The sequence below is a fragment of the Felis catus genome, chromosome F2, assembly GCF_018350175.1.
Source record: "Felis catus isolate Fca126 chromosome F2, F.catus_Fca126_mat1.0, whole genome shotgun sequence".
Classification (NCBI taxonomy): domain Eukaryota; kingdom Metazoa; phylum Chordata; class Mammalia; order Carnivora; family Felidae; genus Felis; species Felis catus.
In genome coordinates, this window is record NC_058385.1 from 71,662,328 (window position 1) to 71,680,128 (window position 17,801).

Genomic DNA, 17,801 nt, shown 5'->3' on the forward strand with positions numbered 1-17,801 from the left:
TGTGCTGACGGCCCCTAAATGTGCCCTGCCAGCAAGAACATCCTGCCTATGTTCGATGCTCCACGGTCCATCTGACACCTCCAGCTCGATACACCACAGGCTTCTAAACTTGTCCATCCTCCTGCGTTTCAGTCTCAGCCAAAGTCAGCACCACCCACCCAAATATCACCTACTTGCTTCCTTTCGGCCACCAAATCTCAATGATTTCACCTCTCGGTTTGTTCTCCGTGTCTACTGACCTACTGACCTAGTTTAGGGCGTGCCACAAAAGCCCCATCCCTGGTCTTACCCACCCCTGCCAGCCGAGGCCCCATCCTCCCCCCACCCCACCCCCACCCCACCCCCCAGCCCTTCAGGAGTCCCTATGTGATCTCTCCACTGAAAACACTTCAGGGCCGGTTCAAGGTGGCCAGTAAGAGGATCCCGGACTCCCTCCTCCCAGGGTCACACTGAATCTGCATGTGGGACAATTCCCCCTGCAAACAACCTAAAAACGGAGCGACTCCCAAACACCCAGCAAAGGACAGAAGACCCACCCCTAAGCCGGAGGGTGGGGGAGAGGCAGGGCCACAGCCTCGCCACGAATCCCATCCTGGGCGCCACGGCTCGCACTCAGGAAGGAATCCAAATACTGGAGCTTCGCCCTAAGGAGTGAAGGGTTTGGATCCCACATCGAGCACTTCAACTCGTAAGACCTGCACCTGAGACACGAGGCCGCAGTCCCTCCAGCTCTGAAAACCAACGGGGCTCCACGAAGGGAGCCCCATAAGACGGCGGCGGTCTGAGAAAGAGCTTCTGAAGGACAGACTCACCCGCCTCGGGGGCTCAGTGCAGAGGCGCCGGTAGGGAGGCTCCGAGATGTGAAGGGATGTGGCTCACTTGCTCATCCTCGGTCTCCGCTGGAGGAGCAGGCATCCCATTTAGCCGGCACGGGGGCCTGCGGGCTGGTGGCCCCTCTTCCCGCTGTCCCAGGGGCGAGGCTCCTGAGCGCCAGTCCCTCTAGGAAGGGGGCTTTCACTCCTTTCACCCACAGCCACACCGCGGCTTTTGGCAGCTGCCGCCCCAGGGGGGCCGGGAACTGTTATTGCTGAACTGTAAGAGTTCTTCATTTACTCTAGAGACAAGTTCCTTACCAAACCGTTAACCTTAAAAATAAAACTGCCAGTTATTCTCCCAGCAAAACATGGGTTTATTCGAGAATTAGCAGAGAATCGGGGCGCAGAACGAGCTTCTGCTAAACGAAGTCTGCCGAATATAGGCGAGAAACACTCTTTTCAGAGAGGAAAGGAGGAAGGTGGGAGGGACTGTTGTAAACAAGAAGTCTATTGGAAGAAACTGGGAGCTCGAAGTATGATGGCTTCTCATTGGCTGAGTTGTGACTGTCTCTCATTGGCCAGGCTGTTGCCGAGGGTCGTGGAAAGTCTTCCTCCCTGCTGGGATAGTAAAGCAGTTTCAAGGAGCAAGGTCCAGCCCTTCCTATTGGGTGTGCAATTGATGAGGAGTGGTAGGGCGCGAGAGCTGCCCTGCTGGCCTCCACTCTAAAGATTTCCTTTTATTAATTTTCACAAAATGTATTATTTAAAAATTTTGCCCTTTGGGGTGCCTGAATGGCTCAGTCAGTTAAGCGTCCAACCTTAGCTCAGGTCATGATCTGATGGTTTGTGGGTTCCAGCCCTGCTGCGGGCTCTGTGCTGACAGCTCAGAGCCTGGAGCCTGCTTGGGATTCTGTCTCCCTGCCTCTCTTTTCATGTACTTGTTGGCCATTTGTATAGATTCTTCAGAGAAATGTCTATTCAAGTCCTTTGCTTGTTTTTTTTTAACAGAGTTGTTTATCTTGGTTTTTGAGTGGTGGGTTGTGTTTTTTTGATCACTTATTCAATCTCTGTTGTAAATCTATTAAAACTATTTCTTTTTAGGTCAGTTTCAATAGTTTCTGTATTTTTAAGAATGTATCCATTTCATGCAAGTGTTCTAATTTTCTGGCATGCAATAGTTTTTATTTCTGTAAAGTCAGAAGTAATATCCCCTTTCATTTAGGATTCTAGTAATTTAAGTCTTCACTCTTCTCGTTCAATCTAACTAAAGATTTGTCAGTTGTGTTAATATTTCCAAAAAACTGCTTTTGATTTCACTGATAATCTCTATTTCTTCTATCCTCTATTTGATTTATACCCTAATCTTTATTATTTTCTTCCTTCTGCATGCTTTAGTTTTAGTTTCTTTTTTTCCCCAATGTCTTAACATGGAAAGTTAGATTGATTTAAGTCTTTCTCCTTTTTAGTATAGGCATTTTATAGCTATAAATTTCCCTCTAAGCACTGCTTTAGCTGCATCCCATGAATTTTGTATGTTGTGTTCTTGTTTTAGTTCAAAGTACTTTCTAACTTCCCTTTTGATTTCCTCTTTAACTCTTGTTTTTAGAAGTCTGTTGTTTATTTTCATATATTTGTGAGTTTCTCAAATTAATTGATTTCTAATTTCATTCCACTGTAGTTGAAGAACTTAGTTTGTATTATTTCTGTCCCCTTAAATTTATTGAGAATTTCTTCATGGTGGTCTATCCTCTATATTCTACTGTCGTTGCATACAGTGTTCTATAGATGTCTGTTAAGTCTACTTGCTTTATGGTATTGTTCATTTCTTATATTTCCCTGTTGATCTTCTGTCTACATGTTTCACCCATTATAAAGTGGGGTGTAAAGTCTCCAATTATTATTTTTGAATTATTTATTTCTTCATTTCTGTTGACTATGTTTCATGTGTTTTGATGTTCTCTTTTAAATATATATATATATTTATAATTGTTGTGTCTTTCCATTGAATCAATCTTTATTATAAAATACCTCTCCACATCTCCACTAACATTTTTCTTTTTAAAGTTTATTTTGTCTGATGGACACTCGACCTTTCTTGCTATCACTGTGTATGAAATACATCTTTTCCATCCTTTACTTTCACTCTATTTGTACCTTTGAATCTCAAGCATGTCTCTTGTAGACAGCATATTAGTTGGAGTCTTTTTATCTAGTCTGACACCCCTGCCCTCTGATTGGATTGTTTAATTTATTCACATTTTATGATATTAATATAATTAGAATTCCATCTGACATTTTACAGTTTCCTCTGTGTCTCATGTCCTTTTTCTCTAGTCCTCCTTACTGTTTCCTTTTTCATTAAGTGAATATTTTCTAATGTACCATTGTCATTTCTTTAATGTTTTTCACTGTTTTTGAAAAATAAAATTTAGTGGTTACTCTAGAGACTGCTATATACATCTTAATTTATCAAAAACAAAAGGTTCAGTTTACTTATTTGCATTATAAGCAAAGAAACCCCTGTAATATGGATCTAATACTTTGTTTTGTGGCAGAACGTGTAATCAGTATATAAAGTGAAAATACTATAAAAAGTATAATGAAGATGTCCCTTAGGAATGCTGAGACTTCAGTAAACCTAAGTCAACCCCCCCTCCACCCCCAATATATAAATATATTTGAATACGGTCTTCCTAATGATATCCCCAAATTCTCATCCTCTTGCCCCCCATCAACCTCCCTTCCCTCTTCTACACCTGTCATATCAGTTATGCTCTCTGTCAATTGCCAGGAAAAAAATCCAATGGAGCCACACATCTGGTAATTTGAGAAACCACACTGAAGACTCTGGGTGTCAGGGCAGAGAAACATCACTTCCCACCTCATGGGACTCTGCCACATTGTCGAGTCTATTATCTCACCATGCTCTCTTCTAAAGCCTATAAGCCCACAACATGGCCCTCTCTGCCTTGCACAACCCCCTGGAAAGTACACCCATCACCTCAGTCCTGCTGCTTCTCTCCTGGATTATTGGGATTCAACATTTCCTCCACCACATCACATCCATGATACCGCATTTCCACGACTGACAAAAAAGGAAAAGGAAGACCATAAGATTGTCCTAAGAGTACAGATGTAAACGCATAAACCCCAACAGACTTCAAAGCATGTTGGGAAAGAAAAGGACACACATGTACACACACAGAGGATCATACATATCTTTTATTCTTTTGCAGTAATGTGGCTGTAAGGAATGGTGTAACATACCCAAAAGTGCCAGGAGACTGTATAAGATCATCTGTGGTACAGGTGCTTGGAATGTAATCAGATCTTCTGTCTTTAGGTAGCATTTAACCACCAATCATTACATTCTCATGTGAGTCATTCACTACACAATTGTGGGTCTACGTGTTATACTCTTGTGTTATAAGAAATCTTCAGCAAACTTCCAACCAGTGTTGTATAAAGCACCTTCATTTAAGAGTACCAAAAGATTGGTAAAACATGCAGTTCTTGTTTTCACAATATTTTGTGCTTAACAGGATTTGACTAATTTGCCGCAATAAAAATACAGAAATAATAGTGCTGCTGATGTCACTATCCATTTGGCAATATCATTCCTAATCACTGCTGCTGATAACCTGAATCATCAGCACCTTATACCTAACTAGGAGCCTTTCACATCTCGCTTACACTTCACAGACCCCAAGCACGCTGCCGTGAAAAGTTATACACATGATTTCAGTTAATCTCTCTTAACCTCTCTTAATAGTCCAACTTTAAAAAGATTGGCAATATTGTTTATATTTTATAAACTGGAGAAACAGGGGCTGATGGCAGGCAAGAAGTTGCCCAAAGTCATGCAGATCTGGTTCAAGCCAAGTCCACCTGGCACAAAGATGATGTTCTTGCCACTACATCAAAGAAAAAAATAAAAGTAAAAATTTTCAAGATGTGATTAGCAATGTGATAAACATCATCCTGTGGAAACCCAGGACATATTCAATTGTACGCTCAGCCTCCCCTAGTTTTGCAAGGGGACAGTCAATCTACTTTAACTTGACCACAAAAATAGAAAAATCAACATTTCCTAATATCTGTATTAGGGGCTGATGATAAGTGATTGTGCAACTAATAATACATAGATTTCATGTCCAATGTCTCAACTTATAGTTTGATTCAAATGAAAGACGATTCAGAAACATTTTGAAAAATATACATTAATGAGCTCTAATGTTTGCATGAAGAATCAAAAAAGTCTCTTAAGAACCTAGTTTGGGGGTGCCTGGGTGGCTCAGTCGATTAAGCGTCCGACTTCAGCTCAGGTCATGATCTCACGGTTCGTGGATTTGAGCCCCACATCAGGCTGTGTGCTGATAGCCCAGAGCCTGGAGCCTGCTTCAAATTCTCTCTCTCTCTCTCTCTCTCTCTGCCCCTTCCCCACTTGCGCGCGCGCTCTCTCTCTCTCTCTCTCTCTCTCTCTGAAAAATAAACATTAGAAAAAAATTTTTTGAAAGAACCTAGTTTGGAACCAAGTAAGTGCTTTGTGCTTTCCTGCTACATTTCATGTATTTCCTTTTTCGGGAGTATCATTGGCAGTTCCAAAAAACAAGCCATTTGGCTTGAAAAAAGCCAATAAAGAAAAGTCTCCAGAAATCAAAATCCCTGACATGGGTACATGACTCTATAGTTTACAAAGTCCTGTCAGGCCTTATCTTCATCTGTCACCCCCAACTCTCTATAAGGTGAAATGTACAGAAATTAATGATCTCTGATGTATCTTCATTGAGTCAACAACATTAATTGCGAGCCTGTTGTTGTGTACCAGGTTCTTTGTTAAAGAACTAATCACACACAACCCCCACCCACATGGAGCTCGTAGTCTAGTCATCGCACGGATATTTTCACAAGTCAATATACAAATTAGAGCCTGCATGTTGTGAAACAGCTAGCGCGCATTGAAACCAAGACTCAAATCCCCAGGCTTCTGTCTTCAAGATTTCCAATTGTGCCTACAGGGTCATTTAACTTAGAGCCTCTATTTCCTCATCTGTAAAATGGAAGATGATGGTATCTACCATATCGGATTATGATGAGGATTAAAAGAGAGGACACATATAAACATTCGGCACAGAGTAAGTGCTCAAGAAATGTCTGTTCTCTCCTTCTGCTCCTGCCCCCTTCTTTCAAGATTCAACTTTGGTGAGAAGGCCTGTGTACCCTAGCCCTCACCTATCAGAGAACCTTCTCTCTGAACTGCAATCAATCTTGCTATCTATGCCACTCCTATAAGAATTTTAAAATAAGTTATTTTGATTGTTTATTTTTTCTGATTATAATAGCCATATACTCTCATTACAGAAAAACATGTGATAATAATGATAAGGCAAAAAAAAAGGAAGGAATGAAGACAAAAATAAAGCAACTGCCTTAAACCCTGAGATTAACCACTCTAGGTATATGTATTTTATGCATTTACTTCCAGATCCTTCTCTAAGCATATTTTCATTAAAATCTTTATAACCATTTTATAATATGCTTTTCCACTGGATACTATACCATAAATAATTTTGTATTAAAATAAATACACTTTGCATCATTTATTTCATTCCATGCATAGCTGTGGGGCTATTCCATTGCATTCCATTCCATAGATACATTTTCTTAATCAGTCTTGTACATTTGCACATTTATGTTGTTTACAACCAGTGTTGCCATGAATAGCCATCCTTATCACTTTTTTTTTTTTTGCACATCCTTAATATTTCCTTAGTACCCACTCATCCCTCCTAACACAAAGCCTTGTCCTGATCACAATTTCCATTAACTTTGGGCCCATCTGTGTCTTATACTGCTTAAATTCTTCCTCAATGCCAAGAATGGGTCCTTGAAAATAGAAACTTCTCACTAAGCTTAGCCTGAAGAAACTGTCTATTCCACTTCCTTTGAAGTTTGTGGGTCAAGAGCTGTGCTGTTCCGTATCATAGCCACCAGCCATGTGCATAACTATTTAATTTTTTTCATTAAAATTAAATAAAATTAAAATTTTAGTCACTCAGTCACACTTGTGACATTTCAAACACGGAACAGCCACATATCGTTGGTGCTGCCATATTGGACAGTCGCAGCTACAACACGTTTCCATGATCATAGAAAGTTCTATTGGGTAGCCCTGGTCTAGAGACATAATGACTATGAATTTGCTTTAAAAAAAAAAAAAAACATAGATTAAAGCAGTCACTCTCGCTCCCTCATCCAATTCTCTTCAAGACAGGACTCAAATGACTCAAAAACACAGACCCAAACCTCTGTTATCTCTGTTTACGGCTTTTGGTGGGACCCCCCCCCCCCGACCCTCAGGAGAAAGGCCAGCGTCTTCCTCACACTCTCATCAGCTGAATCCTGCTCCCCCCCTCCTTCTTCTCCTCCACCCACACTAAACAGTAGACATTTTCCTGCACCATCTCACACTTCTGTGCTGAAGCAAGTCATGATCACTGCCTTGGAAGACCCTTCCTTTCTTTCTGTGGTTGGCTAAATTCCATCTGTCCTTCAATACTTGGTTTAAGCTCAGGCTTCCTCTGGCAAGCGTTTCTGGACACTTCAAGGCTCTACCGGGCTTCCTTCCGTTGGGCTCCATAGCACCCAAGACATATTTACAGGGGCACCTGGGTGGCTCCGTCAGTTGAGCATCCGACATCAGCACAGGTCATGATCTCAGGGACTCGTGAGTTTGAGCCCCACATCAGGCTCACTGCTGTCAGTGCAGAGCCCGCTTTGGATCCTCTGTCCCCCTCTCTCTCTGCTCCTTCCCACTCACATGTGCTCTCTCTCTCTCAAAAATAAATAAAAATAAAAATAAAACAAGACATATTTACATTAAACAACAAAAGCTTAAGTCAGAGGACACAGGACAGAGGACAGGACTTCCAGGCTCCAGTCAGAACTGTGTTCACATGGTCATACATTGTTGTAAAATTGGCGAAAATAATAAGATATTTTAACTGGAACCAGTTGGGAAACTCCTCCCATTATACTTTCTTTTATGGAAATAGAATTACGGAGGCTGCTAGAATTTCAGAATAGCTTTGGGAAGGGTAAATTGGGAATGTGTCCTTTAATCTGTGAAATAGAGAGATATTTTCTATCATTAAATAAGTCAGAAATGAAAGACTCTTTATATGAATATATATAAAGTTGCTTCTTTGTCATCTTTACATATTAAATAATGGAGAGAAAGCTCAGATAAAAAATAAATATGGAATAAAAGCAATATAAAGAGTAATAAAATCAATAGAAATTATCCTGACCTCAAGAAGTAAATTACCAAGAAAAAAAAAAAAATCAGACCATACCAAAAGTAGTAATTCACTAAGAGAGAGAAGAGAAACAATTTTAAATAGAGTAATGAATAGGCTCTCAGATAATTTGATAGCCCAAATAATGAAAGGGAGTGAATCTTATGAACCCGTTGTAAAAATATTTAAGTTTCTTATTAATTTAACTGGCATTGACAAAGACAACAAAAAGTCATACTATATAACTAGACAAGACATGGGGGACAAATCTGTTCATAATGCTGTTAAGGAAAAAAGAGTGTGGTAAACAGAATAATGGCTCCCCTCCTCCAAACAATATCTAATTTCCTGGAACTTACAAATATGTTACCTTGTAGGGCAAAAGGGTCTTTGCAGATGTGATTAAGGGCACAGACCTTGAGATGAAGAGATTATCTTGAATTATCTGGGTGGCCCCAAAATTCTATAGAATATTTTGGGCTTTAAAGATAATGAAAGGGGGCTAGACCTCACAACTAAGTAATGGGAGTGTCCTCTAGAAGCAGGAAAAGGCAAGAAAATGGATTTTCCCCTAGACCCTCCTGAAATGAACACAGCCCTGCTGATGCCATGATTTTCCTGCAATAATATCTGTATTGGACTTCTGACCTAAAGAATGGCAAGATAATAAATTTGTGTGGTTTTAAGTCACATTGGTGTGGTTTTAAGTTTTAAGTTTATGGTAATTTGTTACAGCGGCACTAGAAAACTAATAAACACAGGCTTGAAGATTAGCCAGTGTATAAGAAGTGTCCTGAAATCTGATTGCTCATGTACAAAGAGGAAGATTTTCCAAAATTTGATAAGAACCCCAGAAATTCACAAGACATTATTTATTAATAGTGGACTGTGAAGTTGTAACTTTTCTAAGCTACCAGCAGCTTTACGAATTTTTAGCGCAACCATGTTAGAAGACTGAATTATGTTTCCAATTTCATTACAGAAAATATCACAAAACCATTGCCATATAGAAGTAATAAAAAATAAGTAGCCAAAAATTGGGGAAAATATTAAAGATGGATTAGGCATTTAATTAATAAAAATGTAGCTGCTGTCTTCCTTCTCAGATATTTGTGGAATGTCTCTATGTCACAGTTTGGGTTTTCCAGTTGCAAACCCTGCCTTAGGGCAAAGTAGTTCATTTGGGAGAAGACACCACCAAGGACCAGGACCTGCTTTATAGGCCTGTGACCCACGTGATCACACAGGGCTTATGTTCTGAAGGGTCTTGCACTTGGTTTAACTGCTGTCACCATCTTGAAACTTATAACAGTTTTTCAACAAGGGGCCCTGCAATTTCAATTTGCGCTGGACCTCACAAGTTATGTAGCTGGCCCTGACCAGGAGGCACCCACAGCAGAATGGGGGACTGGGAGAGAAGGGAAGCAAGTGGATAACACATGTGTTATTGGATGGGTTGCTGCCCTGGGTAAGTGAGGCTCAATCCCTCCAGGCACCTGTGGGAGTTTGTGTGGAAAATATCTTGGAGTTATCCCACCCAACAAAGTGTTTATCCTCCAACAGGGTATTCGTCCTCCCCCATCTAAGGGCAGCTGGCCCCTGGAGGCACTAACTCCCCTGTGCTTCGTCCCCACTACCCCAAACATGGGCCTTGGGAGGAGGGTTGCAAGTGCTTACAGTAGGAACCTGAGGCATTTCTGGAATAGCAAGCATGGAGAAAATATGGCCCAGTCCCTGACATTGGACACTACAACTGAACAATTGTAATTTGTTGTAATATTGCTTCTCACGCTAAATGAATATTTGGTTTCATAAGTAATTCTGTTTTTCTTTTTTAACAAAAGCCCCAAATACGTATAAGCCTTAGGCCCCTCAAAACCAAATCCACTCCTACATGGCATCATACACTTTCCTTTGTGATAGCAATTATTGGTCCAGTTATAATTATTTACTTTTCAATCTACTAAAATGGACCAGAATTATTCCTCTAGAGGTCCTTAACTCCAAAGAGATCATGTTTGCAGCCGTCATTTCCTCCTTTAATAATTCAATATAAAACAGGGGCGCCTGGGTGGCGCAGTTGGTTAAGCGTCCGACTTCAGCCAGGTCACGATCTCGCGGTCCGTGAGTTCGAGCCCGGCGTCAGGCTCTGGGCTGATGGCTCAGAGCCTGGAGCCTGTTTCCGATTCTGTGTCTCCCTCTCTCTCTGCCCCTCCCCCGTTCATGCTCTGTCTCTCTCTGTCCCAAAAATAAATAAACGTTGAAAAAAAAAATTTAATAATTCAATATAAAACAGTATTAAGCAAAATCAATAGCTTCTGGTAGGACCTCAGGGTATAGATTTGAAGGTTGCACACTGCACAGTTCTAGGGGCCACCATTTATATCACAGCCTCCTAAAGGCACCTCCTAGAGTTGGGCTGTGCAGCTCTGTGACATCTGATGTGGCCATCAGAGTCTGCTTTTTGTCTGACATGAAATGCTCAACTATTTCGTTTCTGTTCCAAATAAACCCATCTCTCCTGTGCTGAGTTCCCATAGATTTTCCTTTGATACAAGAGCACTTACTGTACTATAAGATTTAATCAGTGACTTTCCTAGCTAGACAGAGATTCTGGGAGCTATTGGAGTATTGACTCTTTATCTTTAAATCCCTGATGCTGTGTTGTGTTGTCTAATTGCCCATGTTATCTTACTCATCACTGCATGATTCCTGGGCCATAGTGAGAATTCAGTAAATATTATTTGAAAAACATATGTGAATGAGTAAATGAATGGATGGACAAATGAATCCTCGTGAATGCTGCATGTCTCTACCATTTTACTCTAGTTATTCTCTGTACCCTAGATGAATATTCCATGGAGGTAGGGAAACTTCTGGTTCTCGATTATAATAGAACCTCATTCAGTGCCTGCCACATTAGAAGATGCTTAAGAAAAGCTTGTTGAGAAAGAGGAAAAAAACAACCAACACCACAGACATACAAAGAATTATAACAGAACATTATGAAAAACTATATGCCACCAAATTAGACAACCCAGAAGAAATGGATAAATTCCTGGAAACATATCACCTACCAAAACTGAAGCAGGAAAAAAAAAACAAACAGAAAATTTGAACAGACCAATTACCAGCAATGAAATTGAATCAGTAATCAAAAAACTCCCAACAAACAAAAGTCCAGGACCAGATGGCTTCACAGGTGAATTCTACAAAACATTAAAAGACTTAATACCTATTCCTCTCAAAGTATTCCAAAGAATAGAAGATGGAAAGCTTCCAAATTCATTCTATGAGGCCACCATTATCCTGATACCAAAACTAGATAAAGGCACTACAAGAAAAGAGAACCGCAGGTCAATATTCCTCATGAACATAGATGCAAAAATCCTCCACAAGATAATAGCAAACCAAATCCAGCAATAAATTTTAAAAGTCATTCACCACAATCAAGTGGGATTTATTCCTGGGATGCAAAGGTGGTTCGATATTCATAAACCAACGAATTTGACACCTCACTTCAATAGGAGAAAGGTAAAAAGCATACGATCACTTCAATAGATGTAGAAAAGCATTTGATAAAATACAACAACCATTCATGGTAAAAGCCCTCAACAAAGTAGGACTAAAGAGAACACACCTCAACCTAATAAATACCTTATAAGAACAACCCACAGTGAACATCATACTTGATGGCAAAAAACCATGAGCTTTTCCCCTTAAGCTGGGAACAAAACAAAGATGTCCACTCTTACCACTTTTATTCAACATAATATTGGAAGTCCTAACCACAACAATCAGACAACAAAAAGAAATAAAAGGCATCTAAATCTATAAGGAAGAAGTAAAACGTTCACTATTTGCAGATGACAAGATACACTATATACACAACCCTAAGGGTTCCACCAAAAAAACTACTAGAACTGATAGATGAGTTCAGTAAGGTCACGAGATACAAAATCACCATATGGAAATCTGTTGCATTTCTATACACTAATAATGAAGTAGCAGAATGAGAAATTTAAAACCAATCCCACTTAAAATTGTACCAAAAATAATAAAATATGTAGGAATTAACTGAACCAAGGAGGTGAAAGACCTGTACTCTGCAAGCTATAAAATTTGATGAAAGAAACCGAAGATGACACAAACAAATGGCAAGACATTCCATGGTAAGAAAAATAAATATTGTTAAAATATCCATATTATTGGGGCTCCTGGGTGCCTCAATCCATTAAGCGTCCAACTTCGGCTCAGGTCATGATCTTGTGATTTGTGGGTTCGAGCCCGCGTTGGGCTCTGTGCCAACAGCTCAGAGCCTGAAGCCTGCTTCAGATTCTGTGTCTCCCTCCCTCTCTCTGTCCCTCCCTGACTCATACTCTGTCTCTCTCTCTCTCAAAATAAATAAACATTTAAAAATTTTTTAATAAAAATAAAAAATATCCATATTATCTAAAGCAATCCACAAATTTAATGCAATCCCTATCACAATACCAATGGCATTTTCACAGAACTAAAACAAATAATCTTAAATCTTCCTGGAACCAAATAAGATGCCAAATAACCACAGCAATCTTGAAGGAGAACAAAACCGGAGGTGTCACAATCCCAGATATCAAGATAATACTACAAAGCTGTAGTCTCAAAACAGTATGGTACTAGCACAAAAACAGACACATAAATCAATAGAACAGAATAGACAGCCCAGAAATAAACCCACAATTATATGTGGTCAGTTAATTTTCTACAAAGGAGACAAGAATATGCAATGGGAAAGACAGTCTCTTCAACAAAAAGTGTTGGGGAAACTGGACAGCTACATGCAAAAGAATGAAACTGGACCACTTTTGCACACCATACACAAAAATAAACTCAAAATGGATGAAGGACCTAAATATAAGACCTGAAACCATAAAAATTCTAGAAGAGAGCACAGGCAGTAATCTCTCTGACATTGGCTGTAGCAACATTTTTCTAGATACGTCTCCTGAGGCAAGGAAAACAAAAGCAAATATAAACTACTGGGACTAGATCAAAATAAAAAGCTTCTGCACAGAAAACAACAACAACAACAAAACGAAATGGCAACCTACCAAATGGGAGAAGATATTTGCAGATGACACACCTGATAAAAGATTAGTATCCAAAATATATAAAGAAATTATACAACTCAACACCATAAAGCAAATAATTCGATTAAAAATGGGCAGAAGAAATGAGCAGACATTTCTCTAAAGAAAACATCCAGATGGCTAACAGACACATGAAAAGATGCTCAACATCACTCATCGTCAGGAAAATGCAAATCAAAATTACAATAAGATTATCACCTCACACCAATTAGAATGGCTAAATTCAAACACACAGGAAACAAGTGGTGACAAGGACGTGGAGAAAAAGGAACCCTCTTGCACTGTTGGTGAGAATGTAAACTGGTGCAGCTACTGTGGCAAACAGTGTGGAGGTTCCTCAAAAATTAAAAATAAACTTATCATATGATCCTGTAATTCCACAAATGAGCATTTACCCAAAGAATACGAAAACACTAATTCAAAAAGATATATGCACCCCTATGTTTCTTGCAGCATTATTTACAATAGCAAAGGTACGGAAGTAGCCCAAGTGCCATCGATAGATGAGCAGACAAAGAAGATGTGGTATATATAACTCGGCCATGAAAAAGAATGAAATCTTGCCATTTGTAATGACTTGGGTGGAGCGTGAAAGTATAATACTAAGGGAAAGAAGGCTGTCAGGGAAAGATAAATACCATATGATTTCCCTCACATGCTCAATTTAAGAAACAAAAAAACAAAGGGGAAAAAGAGAGAGACAAACCAAGAAATAGACTCTTAACTACAGAGAACAAACTGGTGGTTACCAGAGGGGAGGAGGGTGGGGAAGTGGATGCAATAGGTTAAAGGCTTCTCATGAGGAGCACTAAGTGATACACGGGACTGTTGAATCACTATATCATACACCTGAAAGTAATAGAACCCTGTACGCTAACTACACTAGAGTTAAAATTAAAAAGAGAAAGAGAAGCTATTTAAAAAAGACGTTCTGAAGGAAATTAGGAAAGCTTCTTAAAAACAAAAAAGAAAAAAGAAAAGCTTGCTGGAGAAATCAATAAAAGAAAACAAACAACCCAATAAATTGTAGTTATTCCTGTTTTATGGATGGAGAATGAGCTTTTTGGAGAGAAGTAACTGGTCATTGCCAGCACTATTATTCAAACTCAGATTGGTTTGACCTCAAAATGCATGTTCTTTCCATTACTCCAACCTTCCCACCGTTACAGTAGGAGTCCTCTTAACTGCACTTTCCTCTTTTTTTTTCTTTTACGTTTATTTATTCTTGAGAGCGAGACAGAGCAGGAGCTAGAAGGGGCAGAGAGAGAGGGAGACACAAAATCCAAAGCAAGCTCCAGGCTCCGAGCTGTCAACACAGATCAGCACAGAGCCAGACGTGGTGCTCAAATGCACGAACTGTGAGATCGTGACCTGAGCCAAAGTCGGACACGTAACCGACTGAGCCACCCAGGCGCCCCTTGACTGCACTTTCTTAGTTCAGATTAACTGGCTTCCCCTTGGCTTGTGCACACAGAGTGGCTGATGGCCAAACCCAAGAGCTACAGCTAGGAGGCTACCCGCTATTATATCACACACTTCTGAACCCATTTGTTGAGGTATAGGCTCATCAGGAGTCATTAGTATATTTTTCTCAAACCAGTTCATGTCATTACCTCCCCTGGGAAATGGGGATAATTATATTAGTGGCCTTCTAGGCTGATTGCAATGATTAATTAGTGAATTCAGGTCAAGCACTGAATAGTACCTGGCAAGCATGAGCCCTCCAAGGCAGCTAATAATATGTATGCCATTTAGTGAAACAATCTATAATCTTGTGCAGTCAGAGTATTTAAAAAAATTACTGTTTCTATGAAAACTAAATTGAATTTTTTGGAAAAAAAAAAAGAATAAAGGTGGTTGTTATTAAGAATTCTTTGTTGAAATTAAGTATGGAGAAAACAACCATAAAATACGAGGTGGCGGGGGGGGGGGGGGGGGGGGACTTCAGAAGTCTGAAATCAAACTGCTTCAAAAATATCTCTAAACTCCTGATCCACTTTAAAGAAACCGGAACTCGAAATATGGTTGACGTATAATGGGCGTGGTTCGGGCTTTTTTTTTTTTTTTTTGCAAGAAAGATGAAAACCAACACACAAATGCCTTGCAGCAAAAGACAGACAAATGCACATGCAGGCGTAAGTTTTAAGTAAAAACAAACCAAAAAATTAATGATACGTGTATTTTTTAAATCATTCCCTTCTTTTAAAATCTTTGATTAACTGATCACGTGCAGGTTCTGTTCATGTTAAAGACAGGACTTCCAATATGGATGCTCAGACTTTTGAGTGAATGAATGGTGATGCAGAAACAAGCAAAATGGTTGCTTAATCAGCTGGTTCTCCTAATAAACAACCTATTTTACAGGCACGCTGCTAAGCAAGGATAAACATGTTTACTCTTCTGTTCCTAGTCTGCAGGCTTGTTAGACCTTATAAGCAAACAATGTGGGGAACAGCTTCTTCTGTTTTCTCTTCCTTTTCAAGTTCCTAAAGCTCTTCTTTTCTCTGCCATCATTTTCCCATTTTCTTCACCTGCTCGGGTGGATGAAAGAATCTTAGTGAAATAAAAAGCTCAATGAGGTGAAAATACATCCCATAAAAACTCCCATTAAGGAGTTTACTGGCGGGGCTTGTACTTCCCTCACTTAGATGGCCATATTTTATCCCTCCCAAGGAAACCGGACACTCTTAATCCAAAAAGAATGCAATGAGAATCAAAGCGCAAGAGGCAGGGTCAGGTTGCAATCCTTTTATTTGCCAAAGAGGGCTGAGGGGAAAGGGATGGGAAGAAATTTACAGCTAGCTATTCCAGAGCCTTCTGAGCACAAAAGTTAAATCACTCTAACTTCTGCCTGACTTACTCGACCTCGACCTGATGAACAAAGCCAGATTCTGTGTGAAGGGGGAAATCTGGGCAACACTGAAAATGAAGGAGCTGAAGTATAAATAATAAATTTAGTATTCAGCTTTACAAATTACACGTAAGTTTGTTGCATTACTGGATTTTGTCTTAAAGAAGGAAAAGGAACGTGGGACTTGGAAGTGCACACAATCGGGTTCGAATCCTGACTAGGCCATTTGGTGTCCCTGTGACCCTGAGGCGGGTTATTCCGCCTCTTGGAGACTCAATTTCCTCATCTGTTAAATGAAGACCGTGATATCTGTTTGGAAAATTTATGCTGAGGATTATATAGAATGCTAAATATAAAAGTGACTAGCACAGTGCCAGGCTCAAAATAAGTTCTGTTTATTGATTTAAAATAAGAGCTTTATTTCAGCCTGGATCCAAAACTCCACCACGCATATCCTGGGAGTATTAGGTCTGAGGGTGTCGGCTCTCCATAAACTGGGAAACAGGACAGAGCCACCCGATCTCCTTGCTTCCTGGGAAGGGAGCCTTCTCACGGCCTCTGAGTGCACAGCCATTTCATTTCTACCAGCCCCTCTTGGCAGCTGAGTCGGCCTCAGTCTGTGAGGGCTGAGGTCCTGTTTATGGGTCTACCTCCAATGAGGCAGACCTACCTCTGTGAGGGCTGGCTCCACCTCCAATTCTCTCTGCAGAGAGCTAGCAGCTTGCTGCTTCTCACCTGGTTGACGATGGTGCACACACAGCATGCCTTCATCAAATACTTATTGAAAAGCAATGGGACTGAGCTATTTTAAATACCATCACCTCTGCACAAACTCCATCCAAACCAACACCGACAGCCAGCATGGAAGGAGCGATGGTGGGGACAGGAGTATCATTCCCCAGGAATTTCTTGAGAAGAATCCATTAGTTCCTCCCCCTGTGTGATTCCCATCAGCCCCTCCCCCAATACCTTGATATGGACGGTTGTAGGGTAGCAGGCACATCACATTTAAGATACACCCCCTGGTTCCTTAGCCCCCTCTTCACTAATCTGGAGTTAAGTAGCTTGTTTCTCCAAAGAAGAAACTTGGGGGATGTCTCTGTTGCACAGCATGAGATTTAAGACGCCAAGATCACAGTCGACTTGAGGTGCCCATGGACCTGCCAGGGGAGGGTAGGACAAGGGTACTCCCTCCAGGCAGGGGCAAAGGGACAATATAAACAAAGGCAAGGAAGATGACAGGGCATAGAGAGAGGTGGGTGGCTACAGGCTCCGGGGACAGAGGCAGAGTCTGGATGAGAGCAGGGACGGCCATCGAAGAGGCTGGCCTCCATTTTGTAACCGCAAAGTCAACAGCAAGGGCAACGGTAGTGCAGCAAAGCCAAGAAGGGAGCCAGCGCTGAAACGGAGGGGGCACTCCGCCCACCTTCTCCACCACCAGGGACAAAGGGCCAGTTTGAATCTGTGCCTCCTGACTTTAACAACCAAAGATTTCATTTGGCAGTCACTGTTCATACAACACAAACTCTCTTTCCTCTGAAATAAATTCTTTCTTTAAGAGGAAAAATAAGAAAGCCTCCATCATCAGAGCCTGTGGTTCCAGACAATGGCAAGAGGGTGGCTGCCAGCGCTCAGTGAAGGGGGCCTGTGTGCCTCGGCGGCCGCCCTCCTTATCTTTTATCTCCTGCCTGCGCCGGAGCTCTTG

The 17,801-nt window shown here is 40.8% G+C and overlaps 1 long non-coding RNA gene across 1 annotated transcript in view; it reads right to left on the reverse strand.

Annotated features, from left to right (window-relative positions):
- Positions 1 to 4,019: 4,019 nt before the first annotated feature.
- The window catches only part of LOC111558539, a 160,773-nt gene continuing 146,991 nt past the window's right edge, over positions 4,020 to 17,801 (reverse strand). The window contains exon 15 of the long non-coding RNA XR_006592220.1: positions 4,020 to 4,729. This is a non-coding gene — a long non-coding RNA (uncharacterized LOC111558539). The remainder of the gene's footprint in view (positions 4,730 to 17,801) is intronic.